This window comes from Nomascus leucogenys, chromosome 6, assembly GCF_006542625.1.
Source record: "Nomascus leucogenys isolate Asia chromosome 6, Asia_NLE_v1, whole genome shotgun sequence".
Taxonomy (NCBI): domain Eukaryota; kingdom Metazoa; phylum Chordata; class Mammalia; order Primates; family Hylobatidae; genus Nomascus; species Nomascus leucogenys.
This window is the reverse complement of record NC_044386.1, coordinates 92310385-92331740: the sequence shown is the minus strand read 5'-3', so window position 1 is coordinate 92331740 and position 21356 is coordinate 92310385. Positions and strand designations below refer to the sequence as shown.

Genomic DNA, 21356 nt, shown 5'->3' with positions numbered 1-21356 from the left:
TGTGCTGAGTGAGTTTTCTACTAGCAGTCTCCTACCCCCTCATGCCAACAGATCCCTCCAAGTTCTCTGGACATGGTTACATTTTGTTGGTGAACACACTTGGACTCAAACTGGGTCTTCCACTGCAGACTTTTTGGGAAAGGAGAAGGAAGCAGGGAAAGATTCTTAAATATGTTGACTTTTAAACAAATCTGATTTTATGATTGTAAAATTAATACATACTTTTTATAAAAAATGTGTAAAGTACATAGAGAAAAAAGACCCAGTGAAGAAAATAAAACTCACCTGCAATCCCACTACTTAGAAAGAATCACAAATAGGCGGGGCATGGTGGCTCACGCCTACAATCTTAGCACTTTGGGAGGTCAAGGCAGGCAGATCACTTGAGGCCAGGTGTTCAGCACTAGCCTGGCCAACATGGCAAAGCCCCATCTTTACTAAAAATACAAAAATAAGCCAGGTGTGGTGGCATGCACCTGTAATCCCAGCTACTCTGGAGGCTGAGGAAGGAGAATTGTTTGAGCCTGGGAGATGGAGGTGTCAGTCAGCCGAGATCACACCACTGCACTCCAGCCTGGGCAAAGAGTGAGACCCTGTCTCAAAAAAGAAATAAATAATCACAAATAATGTTTTGATGGTTTTTAACTCCTCCATTGTTTTATATTGTTAAGATTACACTTAATATAATTTTATAGCTTGCTTTTTAATGACCTATCATGATGTCAGAAGCCATCTCCCTTGATACTAAAAATTATTTATAAGCAAATTTTTATTTTATTTAGATAGGGTCTCGTTCCATCACCCAGGCTGGAGTGCAGTGGTATCACAGCTCACTTCAGCCTCAACCTCCCTGACTCAAGTGATCCTCCCACCTCAGCTTCCTGAGTAGCTGGGACTACAGGTATGTGCCACCACACTTGGCTGATTTTAAAATTTTTTTGTAGAGACACGGTCTCACTATGTTTCCTAGGCTGATTTGAACCCCTGGGCTCAGGTGATTCTTTAATCTCAGCCTCCCAAAGTGCTGGATTATAGGCATGAGCCACCATACCTAGGCCTATATGAAAACTTTTAACAGTTATATAATGTCCAATGTTATGTGCATTAGGAGTATTTTGGTAGAAAATCACAAAAATCCACTCAAGTGAGTGTAAATTTTTTTTTAAATGAAGGAAATTTGTTATGGGATCAGGGATGTTTCCTGGAAACTGAAGGAAGAGACACAGCCAGACCTCAGATCTAGATTATGAATAGAGACTAGAATTGGGGGTAGGAAGCCCACAGCACCCCTTCCCTCCAACTTGCATCTGTTTCCCTCTTTACTTCTCTGTTTTTGTATATGGTCTTTTGCAGAAAACATGGCCATTGACCACTCCTGAGTTTACTTGTCCAGGAAGTCCAGGGAGAAGCTGATCTCTTTTAGTTCTAGTTTCAAATATTTGGGAAGATGTCTTAACTGATTGACCCATGAATGGTGCTGATTCATTCAACAGTGGGGAAGATGACCAGAGTCATACAGTAAAAACTTGTCTGCTCCTATTGAAATGTAAACAGTGGCAGTATGAGGGGTTAAAGGAGAGGGAGCTCCCAGAACACTGGGAATCAGTGGAGTATGGTCAGACAACCTATGTGCTATCCCAGAGTTTACCAAACTATTTCCCGATCATTTTGATCAGTGCTTGCAAGTAGATACTGGGTTGGGGGTGAGAGTTGATGTGTTGCCTCACCCCACTACTCATGAGCATACAGGTCCCAGCTCCTACCCAGCCAAGGTACCAACTTGTACTTACAGATGGGTATTAATGGAACCGACAGAGAACTCTTCTAGGTTATCAAAGACTGTTGCTGGACATCTCTAGACCCAAACAGGGAACTTTCCATGTGCAGCTCTCCCCTCAGGAAAAAGCTTCAACTTGTCCATAATATGAGAAGCCTCTCATTCAGTAGAATTAATGACTGGTAAATTTTAACAAAGGAAAGGAAATACTTCTTTCTATCCTGAATGACCCAGTCTGTGGCAGGGGGTAATTTGTATCGGAAATAAGGCTTGGATTTCCGAAGGAGTTGGATGGTTTTATGATCGTTAATAACATTCACAGTTATGTATGCGTGGATTTCGTATTTCATGGTATGAGCTGATTGCCTGGAGGGGTCAGGCAGGCATATTTTCCAGAATTATATGAGTGGGTAGGTCCATTATCAGAGACTGTTATCTTCTTCTAAAGCATTAATTGTTGGTCATTGACTCGATGAAACTATCAGAAATGAAACAAAACCAAGCCCTGTGTATTTATGAGCTTCTAGGGCTTGCTTCTGAGGTCTCACCAGCTTACGATGAGCCTTGGGGGATGCTGTGGTTCACTGGTCCTAGCTCAAGGCTGGGAGGAGGTGGGAACTGTTATTGGTTCCATACTGATTTGCATGGATTGAGATGTAGGGGAGTTTCCTGTCTCACACAGGGAGGAATCTCTCCCAGACACCTCCTGTCAGAACTCCCTTCAGGCTCCAGTGCAAAGAGTGGATCATGCATCCCTGTCCTTGTACATGGGAGGCTGGCAAATGCAGCTTTCAGGTTCCCTCCTCAACACCCTCCTGTAGTAGAGGCTGACTGGTCAGCAAGAAAGCCTTGCTGTTGGGTGGGCAGCCATGAGTGTCTCCCACCCCACTGTGCACAAAGCCTTGGTGCCAGGCATCGTCATGGGACACAAAACAAGTATAAGTTAGAGTTTCCACCCTCAAGGAGCTCAGTATCTTCAAGTACAACTGAAATAATGGTACTGATGGAGTCAGAAAAGAAACAAAAGGATGAAGAGACCAGTATGTGCTGGAATAGTCTGAACAGACTTTTGGCAGAGGTAGGGACAGAGCAGGAACCTTGAATGGATGATAGAATTTTTGTTTATTTATTTATTTATTTATTTTTAATTTAATTTTGTTTTGTTTTGTTTTGTTTTGTTGTGTTGTGTTTGAGATAGTTTCGCTCTTGTTGCCCAGGCTGGAGTGCAATGGCACAATCTCAGCTCACTGCAACCTCCACCTCCCAGGTTCAAGAGATTCTCCTGCCTCAGCCACCTGAGTAGCTGGGACTACAGGTGTGTGCCACCATGCCCAGCTAATTTTTGTATTTTTAGTAGAGACAGGGTTTTGCCATGTTGGCCAGGCTTGTCTCGAACTCCTGACCTCAGGTAATCGTCCTGCCTCGGCCTCCCAAAGTGCTAGGATTACAGGCATGAGCCACCGTGCCTGGCTGGATGATGGAATTTTTAAAATGGAGGGAAAGAGTGGAGGACATTCCAAGCTGGGGAAGCACACACAGGCTAAGACAATGAAGCAGATAGACAAGACTGCCACACCACGGGGTGGGGGTCACCTGGATGCACAGAAGGGGCTCCCTAAACCAGGAGGCTCTAGGCCTCTGGGCCCCAAATGGTTGGCAGAGAATTTGAACTGAGCACAAAGGTCTTCATGTCCCATTGAAGGTTTTTGAGCAAAGTGCCAGCTAGCCCAAGGCAGGACTGTTTTAGGGAGATGAATCTGTAGTATGGTGTAGGGGGTAGAAGAAAGAGAGCCTTAAGGAAACAGGTTAGGAGGCTGTTGAAGTGAATCATATATGAGGGGGACAAGAAAGGCCTGTGTTATGTCCAGGGTTCCAAGTGAGAAAAGTTTTCTGGGTAGGGAAAGGGGTAGGAAACTCAGTGAAGGACTGATAGGGCTGCTTATTCAGGAGGCCTGAGCCTGGGAGGATCAGCCTTTGGAGGAGACAAGCAGACCCCAATATGCATCCTCAAACTTATAACAGTCCTGTGGGTCCAGAGAAATCTGTAGCTCAGCAGAGCTGCCCTGAGATCCTGGACCTTGGGGACAGCCTTAGGCTGGCAACAGAGGGTGACACCTGTGCTGCTCAAAACCCAGGGTCCTTGAGGAAGATTCCACACCACACCTCCCTGGAGTGTGAGTGATGAGGCCATTTAAATTCTGCAGGACCTGAGGTGAGGCTGAGCTTCCTGGAGGATGGATCACCAGGGACTCAGATGAGGAAAGTGAATCAGGATTGGATGACCATCAGACAGGGCAGTGGCCTTGGAATCTGAAAGGAAAGGACAGGTCCAGGAGGCAGCTTGAAATTCCACCTTCCAGACAAATACTGGGGCAGAGCACAGATGCGCAGCTTCTCCAGGGGAAATCATTCATCAGGAATCATGTAGACCCTGCAACAGCATCCAGAAGGGACCCTAAGGGTGAGCTGATTCAACTCCTTCATTATATAGAAGGGAAACCGAGGCCCAGAGAGTAGGAGGGACTTGCCAAAGATCAAAGAGTGAGTCCTACTACCTACCCTAGTGCTTTACCAGAAGGGAGATTCTGGGCAAAACACCCAGAAAGCAATAAGTCTCCCTGCTGTCTTTCCAGTTCTCAGCCTGCAGTGTGGATTCTGGAAGACTGAGCCTGTGTTTATCAGCTCAGAACTCCCTTTGCCAAGAGACTTGTTGGTCACAGTAGGGTAAGCAATTGATGTCTCTTCTGCAGATGAATCCCATGTTGCTCTGTGTAGCATTTCCCCCTCTCCCCCAGGGAACACCACCACCTCCTCCCACTTGGCATCTGCCAGAGCTTTACCCTGGGGCAACTGGCATCAGGCTTCCCTGGGCCCATGGAGGGCTACAGCTGTGCTGAGAGGGTAGTGACCAGGTCCCTGACCTATGAGCCCTCTGGAATATCTTCCCTTGGTTCCCCTTGAGGAACCAAGACAGGTTCTCAGCACTGAGGGAATCTGTGACTCTATAGAGACTGCCCCTGGAGGCACAGGCGACCTGTCGTTGCTGATCACTGGAGAGCTGGGGCTCAGATACACCCCTTGGATACCATGGCTCACAGCAGCACCCAGAACTGCTGTGCTGGACCTTAGCGTAATGTATTCACAAACCATGGGTTTTAATAATAAAGACCAGGAAATTGGAGCACTGCCTTTCAACCCTGGCTGCATGTTATCAATTACCAAAATTTTAAAAAATTTGTATTTATTTTTATTAATACATAATATTTTTACATATTTATGGGATACATGTGATACTTTGTTACATGCATAGAATGTGTAATGATCAAGTCAGGATTTTAAGGATATCCACCACTTCAACCATTTATCATTTCTATGTGTTGGGAACATTTCAAGTCTTCGCTTCCAGCTATTTTGAAATATGTAATACATTGTTGTTAACTACAGTCACCCTATTCTACTATCAAACATTAAAACTTATTCCTTCCTTTTTTTCTCTTAAGAAATTCGCAGTCTATGAACTTATTCCTTCTAACTGTATATTTGTATCTATTAACAAACCTCTCTTCATCTCCCACACCCACATCCTTCCCAGCCTCTAGTAACTATCATTCTACTCTCTATCACCATAAGATCAACCTATATTTTTAGCTCTCACATGAGTGATTATATGTGATATTTGTCTTACTGTGTGACAAATATCATTTAACATAAAGATCTCCAGTTCCATCCATGTTGCCACAAGTGACATGGCTTCATTCTTTTTTTTTTTTGAGATAGAGTCTCGCTCTGTTGCCCAGGCTGGAGTGCAAGGCCGCCATCTCAGCTTACTGCAACCTCTGCCTCCCAGTTTCAAGCGATTCTCCTGCCTCAACTTCTGGAGTAGCTGGGATTACAGGGGCCTGCCACCACACCCGGCTAATTTTTGTATTTTTGGTAGAGACAGGGTCTCACCACATTGGCCAGGCTGGTCTTGAACTCCTGACCTCGGGTGATCCACCCACCTTGGCCTCCCAGAGTGTTGGGATTACAGGCATGAGCCGCTGCGCCTGGCCGGTTTCATTCTTTTTTATGGCCAAATAGTATTTGATTGAGGATCTCCTTGTATCAGATCCAAATTCTTAGAGGAAGGGCTTTTGGCTTTTTCTCATTCAGCATAATGTTAGCTGTGTGTTTGTCATATATGGCCTTTATTGTATTGAGGTATGTTCCTTCTATGCCTAGTTTGTTGAGAGTTTTTATCATGAACAGATGTTGAATTTCATCAGATATTTTTTCTGCATCCACTGAGAAGGCCATATGGTTTTTGTCTTTTATTCTGCTGATGTGATGTATCACATTTATTGATTTGTGTATGCTGGACCATTATTTTATCCCTGGGATAAATCCCACTTGATCATGGTGTATTACCTTTTCCTGTGCTGTTGGGTTTGTTTTGCCCGTATTTTTTTTTCAGAATTTTTGCATCTATGTTCATCAGGAATATTGGCCTCTAGTTTTCTTTTTTCAATGTGTCATTATCTGGTTCTGGTATCAGGGTAATGCAGGCCTTAATAAATGAGTTAGAATTTCCTCCTCATTTTTTGGGAATACTTCAAGGAGACTGGTGTTTATTCTTTGAGTTTGGTGGAATTTGGCAGTGAAACCATTATGTCCTGGGCTTTTCTTTGTTGAGAGACTTTTTATTACTGATTCAATGTTGTTTCTCATTATTGGTCTGCTCAGATTTTCTATTTCTTCCTTATTAAATCTTGGTACATTGTACATATCCGGGAATTTATCCATTTCCTCTAGGTTTTTCAGTTTGTTAACATATAGTTGTTCATAGTAGTCTCTGATGATCTTTTATATTTCTGTGGTATAGTTGTGATGTCTCCTCTTTCATTTTTGATTTTATTTGGGTCTTCATTTTTTTCTTGGTTAGTTTAGCTAGCAGTTTATCAATTTTATCTTTTTTAAAAAACAACTTTTTTGTTTTTTTGACCCTTTGTATTTTTTTTAGTCTTTCTTTAGTTCTGCTCTGATCTTTATCATTTCCTTCCTTCTGCTAATTTTGGGCTTGATTTAGTCTTGCTTTTCTGGTTCCTTGAGATGCATCTTTTGGTTATTTGAAATCTTTCTCCTTTTTGGATATAGGTGTTTATTGCTATAAACTTCCATCATAGCACTGCTTTTGTTGTATCTCATTGGTTTTGGTGTGTTGTGTTTCAATGTTCATTTGTTTCTAGACATTTTTATATTTCCTTCTTAATTTCTTCATTGACCCTGTGGTCATTCAGGAGCATGTTGTTTAATTTCCATTTATTTGTACAGTTTCCCAAGTTCCTCTTGTTATTGATTTCTAGTTTTATTCCAGTATGGACCGAGAGGATACTTGATACGATTTCAATTTTTAAAAATGTGCTGGCACTTGTTTTGTGGCCTAATATATGGTCTATCCTGGAGAATGTTCTGTGTGGTACTGATAAGAATGTGTATTCTGTAGCTGCTGAATGAAATGTTCTGCAAAGGTCTGTTAGGTCTATTTTGTTTAATGTGCAGTTTAAATCCAATGTTGCTTTGTTGCTTTTCTTTCTAGATGAGCTATCTACTGCTAAGAGTGGGGTGTTGATGTCCCCAACTATGATTGTATTGCAGTCTAGCTTTCCCTGTAGATCTAATAATATTGGTTTTATATAGCTGAGTGCTCTGCATTGGACACATACACATTTAGAATTGTTATATCCTATGGCTGAATTGATCCCTTTATCATTATATAATGACATTCTTTGTCTTTTTTTTAACAACCATTTTTGACTTAAAGCCTGTTTTATCTGATATAAGTATAGCTATTCCTTCTTGCTTTTGGCTTCTGTTTGCATGGAATTTTTTCCCCCATCCATTTGCTTTCAGTCTATATGTATCCTTACAGGCAAAGTGAGTTTCTTGTAGGCAGCATATAGTAGGATTATGTTTTTTAATCCATTCAGCTAGTCTAAACCTTTTAAGTGGAAAATTAGTCCGTTTACATTCAAGGTTATTATTGATATGTGAGGGCCTATTCTTGTCATTATGTTGTTGCATTGTTGTTTTATATATCCTTTTCTTTATTTTTCTTCTTTTATTACTTATCATTGGTTTGGTGGTTTTCTACAGTGGTAACATTTGAGTCCTTTCTCTTTCTCACTAGTGTTTGCTCTACTAGTGAGTTTTATACTTTTGTATGATTTTATGATGGTAGATGTTGTGGCTTCACTTTCAGGTGTAGTACTCCCTTAAGCATTTCTTGTGGGACTGATTTTTGTGGTGATGAATTTCCTCAGTTTTTGCTTGCTGGGTAAGTCTCAATTTCTCCTTTATTTATGAAGGATAACTGTTGGGTATAGTATTTTTGGCTGATAGTTTTTTCTCTTCTTTCAGTACTTTGAATATATCATCCCATTCTCTCACGGCCTGTAAGGTTTCTGCTGAGAAATCCACTGTTGGTTTGATGAAGTTTCTCTTATATGTCACCAGATGCTTTTCTCTTGCTGCTTTTAGAATTCTCTTTGTCTTTGCCTTTTTTTTTTAGATAAGGTCTCACTCTGTCATCCAGGCTGGAGTGCAATGGCATGATCAACACTCACTGCAACCTTGACCTCCCTGGGCTCAAGTGATCCTCCTACCTCAGCTTCCTGAGTAGCTGGGACTACAGGCATGTGCCACTACGCCTGGTTAATTTTTCATATATCTTGTTGAGATGGGGTTTCGTCCTGTTGCCCAGGCTGGTCTCCAACTCCTGGGCTCAAGCAATCTGCCCACCTTGACTTCCCAAAGTGCTACAATTACAGACATGAGCCACTGCACCTGGCCTGTCTTTTACTTTTGACAGACTATAATATGCCTAGACCTTTTTGGGTTAAATCTATTTGGGGATAGCTGAGCTTCCTATGTCTGGATGTCTAAATCTCTTACTACATTTGGGATGTTTTCAGCTATTATTTTGTTAAATATATTTTCTATGCTATTAAACTTCTCTTCACCTTTTGGAACACCAAAAATGAGAATATTTGGTCATTTTATGATGTCCCATGTGTCATGTATGTGTTCTTAATTTTTTTAAATTCTTTATTTTTTTCTTGTCTGGCTGAGATATTTCAAAAGGCATGTCTTCAAGTTATGACATTCTTTCTTCTGCTTGATTCTAGTCTATTGTTGAAGCTCTTGATTGTATTTTTTATTTCATTCATTGAATCTTCCAGTTCCAGGATTTCTCTTGGTTCTTTTTTGTATCTCTCTTTTCAGTGAATTTCTCATTCATACCCTGAATTATTTTTCTTATTTTTTATATTATATATCTGTGCTTTCTTATATTTCACTGAGCTTCTTTAATATCATTACCTTGAATTATTTTCCAGGCATTTCATAAATTTGTTTTCATTGGAACCTATTGCTGGAGAATTGCTATGCTCCTTTGGAAGTGTCATATTCCCTTTTTCTTGTTTCTTTGTGTCCTTTCATTGATATCTGCACATGAGGTATAACAGTGACTTCTTCCAATTTTTTGGATTGGTTTTCTTTTCTCTTTTTCTTTTCTTTCTTTTTGAGGTGGAGTCTCACTCTGTCACCCAGGCTGGAGAGCAGTGGCACAATCTCAGCTCACTGCAACCTCTGCCTCCTGGGTTCAAGCGATTCTCCTGCCTTAGCCTCCCAAGTAGCTGGGACTACAAGCGTGTGCCACTGCGTCTGGCTGGTTTTTGTATTTTTAGTAGAGACTGGATTTCACCATGTTGGCCAGACTGGTCTCAAACTCCTGACCTCAGGTGATCCACCCACCTCCCCCTCCCAAAGTGCTAGATTACAGGGATGAACCGCCACACCCGGCCTTGGATTGGTTTTCTTAGGGGAAGACTTTTTAACAGGAAAAAGTCCTCCCCTATGGTGTTAGTTGAGTAATACACTTTGGCTTTGATTCTGGGTGTGTGCAGTAGTGTAGTCTGTGTATGATGTCTTTGGTTGCAAACATTATCAGTGATATCTGTGATTTTCTTAGTGGCTTAGGCTATGGCTGCTAGTGGTGGCTGCGGCAAAGTTTTGCTGGGGACAGAACACCAGATGGGCCAGTCCTCAGGCTCTAATGGTGGCAGCAGTGGCCTGAGAAGGTTTGTCTTTGGGCCGCCAGGTGGCATACATGAGCATTGGTGTCAGCAGGTCCAGGCAGGCTCACTCTTGGGTCTCCAGGAGGTTTGCTTGGGTGCTGGTAGTGTCGGTGGTGGACTGGGTAGGTGGGAGAGTCCTTGAGCCCCTGGGCCACAGGCTTGGTGTGGGCAATGATAGCTGTGGTGGTGGAACAGCCCTTGGGCTCCCAGATGTCATTCACTGGTGTTAATGGTGGCTGGGAGGGCCAGTCCCAAGGCCCCTAGGTGGCATGTATGGGTGGGTGTCAGCAGTGGTGGTAGAGCAGGCTGGGTGGGCCCATCCTCAAGGTCCCCAGGAGAAGTGTCCAGACGCCAGCCATGGTGGACCAAATGGCATGCTTAAGTGCTGGTGGCAGGTTTTCTGGGCCTGTTGTTAGGCCCCCTGGTGGTACGCATGTGCTCTGAGAGCAACCGACAGGGTGAAGCAATACTCTGGCTCCTGGGCAGCAAGCTCAGGGACTGGGGGAGCAGTGCCAGGCAGGGCAGGCCTATTCCCAGGTCCCCTAAATGGTGTACGTGGGCAAAGGCTTTGGTGGACAGGCCAGGGTGATCCCCATGCCCTGGGCAGTATGCTCAGATGGTAGTGGCAGCAGTGGCAGTGGGCAGGGAAAGCCTGACCTCAGGGCACATGCAAGTCCTTGGGGCCCCTGCTGCTAGGGAGGGGAGACAGAGTTGCTGTCTGTGGTAGCTACCCCAGACAGGTGGCTCTCAGGCTCTGGGGAGTGTGTACGTTCGGGTCCCTGCGTGTGGTGGCTGGCTGGGAGAGGCTATCCTCAGGGCACATGCAAATATGCTGTTGTTCGGCTGCTGGTGGGGTACGGTTGCTGTCAGTGACAGTGGCCCCAGGCAGACAGGTTTCAAGCTGTGGGGCATGCACACTTCAGCTCCATTTGTCTGGGGGACAGCCTCCTCGGTGCACTGCTCTGCCCTTTCCCCAGCATACAGGACACAGAGTAGGCTAGAGTGCTGGGAACCCTGATGTACCACTGGGTCCACCTGCATCACTCCACTGCAGCCCTCTGGGTGGATGCAGGGGGATGTCAGTGGGGCTCCAGGGATATGGGGAGGCAGAGGCTGTTGGGCCCTGGGGATGGGGACACAGTCTGGTAGGGGCTGAGCTCTCAAAATGGTACCATTCTGCAGCTGCTTGGGTCTTGGGGGGTGATATGGTTTGGCTCTGTGTCCCTACCTAAAGCTCAACTTGAATTGTAATCCCCATGTGTCGAGGGAGAGACCTGTAATCCCTACGTGTGAAGGAAAGGAGTGATTGGATTATGGGGGTGGTTACCCCCATGCTGTTCTTATGATAGTGAATTCTCACGAGATCTGATAGTTTTATAAATGGTAGTTTTTCCTGTACTCACACACACACACACACACACTCTCCTGCCATCTTGTGAAGAAAGTGCCTGCTTCTCCTTCTGCCACGACTGTAAGTTTCCTGAGGCTTCCCCACCCATGTGGAACTATGAGTCAATTAAACCTCTTTTCTTTATAAATTTTCTTTATAAATTACCCAGTCTCGGGTAGCATTTTTACAGTAGTGTGAAAACGGATGAATACAGGCGTGTGGGACCCAGTGTGTACTTCCTATCTGCAGCAATGTTGTCATGTGGACTCCAAGGAGCTTCCTATACCAGTCTCAGGGTGCACAGGTTGAAGGACTCTCCTATGGCTAGGACTACAGGAGTCCACAGTAGGAATGTGGACCACTGGACATCTCTCATGTACTCTTCTTCCACACTGGAGAGTTTCTCCAGGCTCCTGGCTGATCCCAGCCAGGCCGTCTGCCTCACTTCCTTTTCCTTAGGCACCTCAGCTGTTTCCTGTCACTTCTACACTGAATTCCCAAGTTCTCAGATGTTCTGTTCAAAGTGTTATTATCTAGTCATTATTTTGTTGGTTCTTTGTGGAGAAGAAGGGGTGTTCAGTGCCTCTAGTCAGCCATCTTGAAGCTCCTCCTCACCTAAAATTCATTTTTTTAAATTTTGATGCTTAGACCCTACTCCCAGAGATTCTGGTTTCCTTAGTCTGGGATGTGGCCTAAGCCTTGGGATTTTAAAGACTGATATGCAGCCAAAAGCAAGAATCCCTGAATTAGAGAAATTGAAATAAATTCATTTTATATTGCAGGGAATCAAAATATGTCCTGTCATCATTTCATTTTGTATAGGTGCATCCAGATTCATCTGCTGATTTTGATTTACTTTCTGGTTCCTTTTGTTAGGGGCATCCTTCCCATTTCTATTCACTCTCTCCCAATTCCCCCTAGATTCTGGGGTAAGTACATGGCCCATATGAATTCAGCAAGGCTCAATGAGCCAATGAGTTCTGAAAAGAAATTGTTTTTGACACTTGTTAAAGATGGTAAGGTAGACTTTATAGGTGTAAGGACCACTGCAATAGGATTTCGCAATGGAGAGAGATTGGGCTCAACTCTGAATACAAGGAATAGTGGGAATGTATAGCCAAGGAGCAAGGTGGGGATCAGTGGATAGAAAATTACTTAGCAGAAACATCAGAGGTAAAGAGAATCCTGGCTAAACTGACCAAACAGAATTCATGCTGAAGGCAACCAGGGTGATCATACATCACCAGGGGGATGGTAGAGTATGAAGAACCTCTGTAGATATGATTAGATTAGGGGAACTGACGTAGCAGGATTCTTACCAAAATTGGACACTGCAGAGGTAAACACGGAAGCCCAAATGTCAGAGCTCAGTTGAGAAGAGAGTTCAGGGGAGGCTGCATAGAGTTTGTTCAAGGAGAGAATCTTTGTTGGAGTCACAACCCTTGGATTTTCTCTGAAGCTATGGGGAAAGAGAAGCCCTCTCTCTTCTGAATTGGAACTGGTAGCCTGTGGCACTGGAGTTTCGGGGACCACCATGGAGAGAGGGTGAGCTAGAAAATGAAGCCACTATAGGGAGAGCAGAAAGAAGAAAAGGCAGAACAATGAGTACATCACCTGAGCACCTGGGTCCTGGCATACATGAAACCAGGTACTCCTGGATTATTTTCACTGTTATTGAGCCAAAAAATTGCAGGTTTTATTTAATCCATTTGATTTTAAGTTTGTCATTTGCATCTATAAGAGTCTTATCTATGATAAGAATGTTTCTCAAAACCTTACAGATAAGCTCTTAGGTATGTAAAGTTTTCTTCCTTCCCTTGTGTTAGTTCTGCCTACATAGGTTGGTGTGAGCAATTTAATGACCAGAGCAAGGCAATATTTTAGATTTAAATAGAGCTGGCTCTATGATACCAATCTCAGAGGTTTGCTGTGAGGATCACATGAGATAAATCTTGTAATGGGTGGTCCAACAGGCTTTTGTATAAAAATTTTGTCTTGCCATTGTTATATTTTGTTGGTTGGTTGGTTAGTTTTAGAATAGCGACAATAGCATCTCTGTCCGGGTTGGGGCAGGAACCACCTCATGCTATCCTTGTTATATAAATTGTCAGGCCAACAGGCTACCCACTTCTGGGGAAAAGGAAGGTGTAATAGGAATTTTATTTACTACAGCAAAGACAGATAATCCCTTAGGTGTCCAGAACTTTAGACAGTGAGAGAATCAATTTGCAGAAAGCACCCAGAGACCCTCCTGGGGAGAATGGACTGAGAGCCCAACTCCCTCTCTGAGACCTGGGGCTGGTATCTGTGAAGGCCCAGTGCCAGAGAAGGGTGAGAACAATCTTGAAACAAAGGTATCTTGAGAGCAGAAACAGAACAGCAGGCTGCTCAGTACAGAGTAGTAAGGGAGAAATGGGAGAGAATAGTTCTAGGTTTAGGACACAAGGCATCCTGGAGCCTGCTATAACCACTCTTTGTAGTGAAGAGCACCACCTTGCACAAGCAACTATATGTGAAAGAACTGGTCACTCTAACCCCTAGTAGCAACCAGATAACTGCAGTAGTAGCAGCAGCAGCAGCAGTAGTAGTAGTAGTAGTAGTAGTAGTAGTAGTAGTAGTAGCAGCAATAGCTAATGGTTATTAAAGCACTGTGCTAAGCACATTTACATCAATATCTCCTTTAATAATCTCAGCAATCCTATGAGCTTGGAATCATTATTATTGTCAGTAACAGAAGGTGCTTACTCTGTTCTACAGCTGGAGTAGAAAAGATTAAGCACCCTGCCCAAGGAACTCTGACTCCAGATGGCCAAGGACTCCACTCCTTGGCCATCACCCTGCAGACAGTCTGACAAGTGCTTCCTGCCCCCTGCCTGTGCCCTTCCATGGCAAGAATCCTTATGGGAACAGATTCTCACCCAAACCAAAGCTGGGGAAAGAAACAAGCAGCACTAGGACTTTGGGGGCCTCGGGTTGGAGCCATAATACTAGAGAAGTGGAATCACCTACACCCCTGTTACAGCTTGAATGTGTCCCCCAAAAGTATGTGCTGGAAACTGAATCCCCAATGCAACAGCATTGACAGGTAGGTCCTAATGGAAAGTATTTAGGTCATGAGGGCTCCAGCTTCATGAATGGGTTAATGCCTTTGAACTTGTGGCCTTAATCCCTTTATTATAGATCTCTTGCTCTTCTGCTCTCTCACTTAAATGCGCTCTCTTGTCCTTCAACTTTCTGCCATGGGATGATGCAGCAAGAAAGCCCTTACCAGATGCAGCCCCTTGATCTTGGCCTCTCCAGCCTCCCAAACTGTGAGACAAATAAACTTCTATCATTTATAAATTTCCCAGTCTGTAATATTCTGGCCTAAGACCACTTCAAAGGGCCTGCCACTCAGGCAGCCATTCCATGGAAGAAATCAGAGAGGATGACTTACTCTGCTTGGGAAGAGCGCCTCTGCACCAGGCAGCTTCTCCACACCAGGCAGCTAGAGCCACTCCCCTGCCAGGACAACACAATAGATCATGGCACAGACCAAGTCTTTTCTCCCTGTATCCCTTCCCTCTTTCTTACTTTCTGTAACAGAAATGCACCACCAGCTGTTAGCAGGGCACATTAGCTCAGCTAGAGACTACATCTCCCAGCCTTTCTCATAGGTAGATATGTTCATGTGACTATGTTTTTGTCCAGTGAGATGTGAGCAGAAGTTGTAGGATGTCTTCCACTTTGGGGTCTTAGCTAAAAAGAATTGGGTCCCTTTTCCCAGCCCCTTTTATTTTCATTTCTGGTTAGGAAAGAGTAACAAATGAGTCCTACGCCTTGGACCCAGAAGTGGAAGCCACACATTGAGGATGTACCTTGCCAACTATTGTTAACATCTAAACTTTTATGTTTAAGAGAAATGTGTCTGAAATTTTCATTTTATGATCACCATATATTTTGGTTTATTTGTCTATAGCCTAACTACTATACTGTTCAAGCTGACTGGAATGTCCAACTCACTAAGCAAACTAACCAAAAAGACTTGTAGCACATGGTGATTCCTAGGCAAATAAAGCTTTTGATGGGGGAGAAGAGGCTTACGGGAGGAATACAGAATTTCCTGATAATAACATCATATGTTTGGCCATTCACGGCAAGGCAAGTTATTAGTTAGGATAGAGTAGATTATGCTGTATTAAACAACAACAAAATTCTGTGGCTTAACATGTAAATATTAGTTCTTACTCATGCAAAACCCACCACGGATCCAGTTGACTCTTGAAGGCAACCATCCTCCTCCACATGTGGTAACCCAGTGACTTGAGCTCCTCGATCTTTTGTCCATGCCATCTGTACATAAGGCCTTCTCCAAGATTGTCGCAATAGGAAAGGAGAGCATTGGGAAGTCTCACTCTATCAATTAAATGCTTCAGTCTAGTATGGACACATGCTACTTCCATTCACAACCCAACGACCAGAGCTGGTCACATGGCTCTGCCTAACTGCTGGAAGACAGAGAAAGAAGCATTGTCCTTTTCATGCCAAAAGAAGAGCACAACTGGGTATGGGCATGCACTGGAAGTCTCCCCAACAAGGGCCCCTCCAATTACATATAAGGTACTCAGTATGGGGCTTAAGTGCTCAATAAATTGGGCAAGGTGGGGAGGTAGGGCAAAAAACCCACAGAGAGGGAAGAGAGAAGAGAGAAGAGAGGAAGAAGCATGAAGAAAATTTACAGAAAGAAATTAGATCCAGAACCCAAAGCAAGAAGGCCCCAGGGCCCAGCCAGTGGTTGCTGGAGCCAGCTCATGTACTAGCTCATGAGTGTCAGTTGCTAAATTTTCAGGAATGGAAGCCAGTTATTAAACAGAACAATGATTAAAAATTAAATTATATACACTTAAAATCTTATTGAAGACAGAGGTAATAAATACACTGATACATCACATCCTAATTCTCTGACTACATTTTACTATTAGCCGTGTTCTTGAGGTTATTTCCATTGATTACCACATGGTGAACCCTACTTCCCAACTCCATGCCCAGCAACATGGCTTGGTAGCCTGTGGGAGTATTTACTCCTGGGAATCAGGAAATGCTGCAAACCAGGGCTTTTATTCCCTAGAGAGCTGGTGAAACATTTATCAGCCAGGGAGTGGCCTTCCTTCCCCGGTGCATCTAAACTGAGAGTTGCAGTGAAGCTGGCAAGTGTGCCTTGACTTCTCCAGAGCAGTGCTGGGGCAGGACATTTCCATTTGTCACCAGCAACTGGTTGGGAGCTGGTAGTTTAGGGAGTGCTGGTGGGTGAGCATTTCCATTTGGAGTTCCTATGGGAATAGGCTACAGGGTTAGCAACCCTAAGTCATAGCATTTTGCAAACACAGACATTCCCTTCCAAGTCTGCAAAGCATGGCCCTGGCTCAGAAGCCTGCATCATTGTTACGTTCCAAGGAACCAGAGGCTGGTGCAGAATAGTAATCATCAGCTGCCAGGAGCCTATTGACAGGAGGGCTGCCTGCTGCCTGTAACTCCTGGTAACAGGGAGGCCCTTCTGGGAGCTATCATTGCACTGGCTCCTCAATGAGATGGTGATGTCTTTCTCTCTCTCAAAGCATTTTTACCGGCTCTCTAAGACAGTAGCCGCCAGAACCAGTGCCAAGGCTGACAGTGTGAACTGCGAGAGGCCTGGGTTTATTTGGCCAACTCAGAATCTAAATGTGTGAGCATGGGACTTCTTTTTATAGCCACTGTAAAAATTCTCCTTATGCTCACTACTTCACTTTTCCCTTAAGCCCCAAGCCCTCTCCCCACCCTGTCTGTACCCAGCTCAGCCATTACTGGCCACTTACCCTCCAGTGTGCAGGGCCTCTTTTAAAGCACTATTAGATGTCTGGATGGTTTATGGATCTCCGGGCTTCTGACTCCATGTACTGCATTACTTTAAAAGCTAGACCATAAGATGCAATTGCAGAGGGGAAAGTTGGAGGGGGCAGTGTGTGAGTTTACTATTTAATGAGTGAATGGATTACACCAAATGGATGGAAACGCTATGCTAGCACTTTTTACTTCTTTATAGGTTTCTGATTTTTTTTAAATCAATTGGCATGTTTTTACTTATATTAACTCACATAGCCTCAGGATCTTCAGTCTTTTGGAGTCCCTCTCTTCAAGTGGCCAATTAAACATGCTGAAGCCTCCATCCCATGTACCACGGAAAAGCTACCCCAGGGGTTTCATAATCCCTTGGTTACATCACCTCGAATTTCTGCTCCCTTTGAGTTCTCGATTTTCTTTTGTCACCTGCCCTTAGAGTAATCATTTCACATTCTCCTTTGTTTCCTAAAGCTCCACTCAAATAAGGTTTTCCATGCAGCAGACTTTTTCTAAGAGTTTGGGGATTACTAAGGGGACTATAGGGCAATTCTGAGCAGGAAACAACCCACTGTAGAATTTCTGCCATCCTGGATATTATTGGCTTGAGCCACACACCATAGGAAAGTCTCAGTGGCCGTCGTTTCCCTTGGGGCCCCAGCATCTGCCATTCTTTGGGCCTGTTCTCTCTCTTGTCTAGACTGTTTCCCCATTCCAGGGTCTTAGAGACTCTCTCTGCCTGGTTGCCAGCACAAAACTGGTGGCCTTTTCAGAGCAAGCTAGCCCTCTTTGGTTTCAACCCTCTTTCGTTTAGATTATCTCATAACCAAAGAGCCTGTTATGAAATGTCCTAACCAACAGAGCCATCCACCCCACTCAGCCATCCTGGGCTGCACCTCCAGCAACATGAAGAACAGGGAGATGTATGGAAGTTTTTAAAATGTATCTAAGATGTACCTGAAAACATACTTGCTGAAAAAGAAATTGAAACCACACAGACAAACCACATTTTCCTCCAATGCTTCTCCGTACTTCTTACAACCCTAGTCCTCCCCGAGACAGGACCCCTGTCATCAGTCCACGCTGTGGCCTTCCAAGACCTATTTTATGCATTTACATACATTTGGAAATACATATCGTTTTGATTTGCATGAGACATTTATTTTATACCAGTAAATCCCAGGTGGTGGTCTGCTTTTTCATTGATAACATGCCGTTTAGATGCATTCATGCCACATTGTTTGGAAACAGCAACGCTCAGTTAGGGCGCCGCTGACAAGGCCACTGATAGGCAATGGTTAAATGGTGCTCCTTAAATGCCTTGAACCGCCGGGCGCGGTGGCTCACGCCTGTAATCCCAGCACTTTGGGAGGCCGAGGCGGGCAGATCACGAGGTCAGGAAATCAAGACCATCCTGGCTAACAAGGTGAAACCCCGTCTCTACTTAAAATACAAAAAAATTAGCCCGGGCGTGGTGGCGGACGCCTGTAGTCCCAGCTACTCGGGAGGCTGAGGCAGGAGAATGGCGTGAACCCTGGAGGCGGAGCTTGCAGTGAGCCGAGATCGCGCCACTGCACTCCAGCCTGGGCGACAGAGCGAGACTCCGTCTCAAAAAAAAAAAAAAATGCCTTGAACCATTGTGCAGATAGATGTCACCTCTTAGCCAGCGGCTAGGACTAAAATGAGGCAAGTAAGAGCAGGTGTCAGGACCCACTTCCCCCACCCTGGCTTTCTATGCTTGGCCCCAGCATCCTTCCTCTTCCACAGGTTCCAGGACTCCTGCCTTGCCTCCTCCACTCCTCCCCCACCCACTCTGGCCTAGCTCTGGAGTGAAGTACAGAATGCTCTGCTTCCTCCTTCTTCACTGATCCTCAAAACAAGCCCATGAGCCCTTTGGATTTAAGGATTTCATTGTTGCTTGCTCTGGAGACCCCAGTTCCCAGTATGGACAAATGCTAACAGTCCCTGGTCTGCAGCTCCAAACTTCCCTCTGAGATGGCAGCTCCTGAGAGGGGTCTGTCCACCCCTGGCCATGAAGTTTCTCTTCGTGATCAGGCCCCGTGGTCAGCACAAATATTCAAGTGGACAGTTTGAGTTCCTGTAGCCTACAGGACTAAGCCATCCTAGGTCCTTCCGCCCAGCCGTGGAATGGCTACTTTGGGAATGTTTTCTCAGGGTCCGCTGAGTTCCAGTGCTGTGGGCTAGGTTTACTGCTGGTGTGAAAGTTGGCAGGACAATGGGTAGGGAAGAGGAGCAGGAGCCCAGGGGGTGACTGGACTTGGCTGAGAGGCCTGGGTTTGTTCTAGACACGGGGAGGCCTACCCAGCTGTCTCCATTGTGCTTAGGAAACACCCAGCAAGATTACTGCAGAGAGTGCAGCTCCAAGAGGGTGGAGACAACCAGAACAGGCCAAATTTGCAGGTGTACTCACACACGGTGGCCTAATCTATTGCTGAACCAGAGTAATTGTCAAGTAGAGCCAAGACGATTGCTGCAAAGTGCTACAAAGGGTCAAGTCTGAGGTAGGCTGGCAGTGAGCAAGAGTGAGCCAGCTCCCCTGGCAGCCTCCTGCGCAGCCTTGCCACCCCTCCCTTCTGGGCTTGGGTTTCTGCTGGGCCCTTGTTTCATCTGTCCCTGAGCTCTTCACACTGCATTATGACTGTCAATTGGCCAGGTTTTGCCTTCCCCCCTTGCTGGACTGTAGTAAGAGGGTAGGGAACTGTGGCTCAGAGCCACGGCCCTGCGTGGTCAGCAGTGCTGCTCTTTCTGTGAGGGCTACAGGGGATAGGGCCCAGAGAAGCATACACAGCTGATAGAACCCCCGGATGTCAGGGTTGAGGGCCCTGATGCCCAGCTCAGACCTCATTCCAGAGCATGGTGTTGGGTAACCTGCAACGTGTCAGTGGCATCAGACTACAGCTGAGGGACCTGGGGGTAGCAGGGATGAAGGGTGAAAACCATGCTGCTTGGTCTTCCTCTTCTACTTGGCTTCCTGGCAGCAGACCCAGACTCCTGACCACTCCCTTGCTTTATGCCTGACTGATGACCTCTCAAGACTGGCTGTACGTTACCTTGAGGTTATATACATGTCATCATGGGGATCCCGGCCCAAAAATCACTTTCTCAGACCTTTCCTAATCACTCTAAAAAATAGTTACCCATCTTCTATCTATCCAATATTACATTAACTTTTTTTTTTCATGTTACTTAGAACCATCTAAAGTGATTGATTGATGTGGTCAGTGTGTCTTCCTAACCGGGAGACAATCCCCATGAGGGCGGAGGGTTGTCTTATTCCCTCTTGCAACCCCAGTGCCTGATGTGTACTCTGTGGGTGAGAAGGTGGTGGGGAATGAATGTGGAGTAGAGGGGGCAAGTAATTAATGCCCACTCCATACCTGAATGTGGAAATCAACCTTCACCAGAGAGTTCTGGGAGTATCCTGACCAGGACCACCCACAAGGGTCTTTTTAAAGAGCAATCTCATCTGCCAGAGCTCCCAGTACACACAACCAAAGGGAGGAAAGAGCTGGGAAGAGAAGGATAGGCCATTATGATGAGTCAGAATTTGTATTATTCTTCACATACCCATAAAAATTTTATCAAATTTTGAAATCTGGTATTCACAATAATCCCATTCTCCACCTGACTGGCAGTGGCATTGGTGATATCAGTCTCAGCCCCGACTGGAAGCAGAAGAATCCCAAATGGGGTTGGCCTAATAGGTGAGTTCCCAAATTCAATGGAAGGAAGAGATTGGGGGTGGAGGGAAACCTTGAGATTTTCCCTCAGATTCTTAGACATTCTTGAAAAATAGAAAGTCACCAAAATAACTAAAGAAATCCACTCAGCCTTTTTCCTTTCTCAAGGTCCCATGAGAACATAACCTTTTTGACGTCACTCCCTGCCATGGTATAAGGTGCCCAGCAGGGCAGCCTGGAAGACACAGGAAGTACCCCAGGAATGCAGACACCCTCTGCTAATGGAGGGGAATTTCAGCTCTTCTCCTCCTTGGATTTTACTGGGCCTTCCTTTCCAGGGGAAATCCCCTTCCAGGGGCTGTCTTCGGGTTCTGCTCTGTAAAAAGGAAGGTTCCGTTTCTGTTTCTAATTGAAGGCTGGCATTCAAGCCAAGGAAGGAGATATTAATCACCACAAATGGATGGAGATTGCCCCTTAGAGCTTTGTAAATTCCACACCAACTCTTGTTTCGTGGCTGTGGG

General features: G+C 44.9%; 1 pseudogene; it reads left to right on the top strand.

Annotated features, from left to right (window-relative positions):
• The first annotated feature begins 3776 nt into the window (after nucleotides 1–3776).
• Nucleotides 3777–21356, top strand: part of LOC100594601 — a 52505-nt pseudogene continuing 34925 nt past the window's right edge.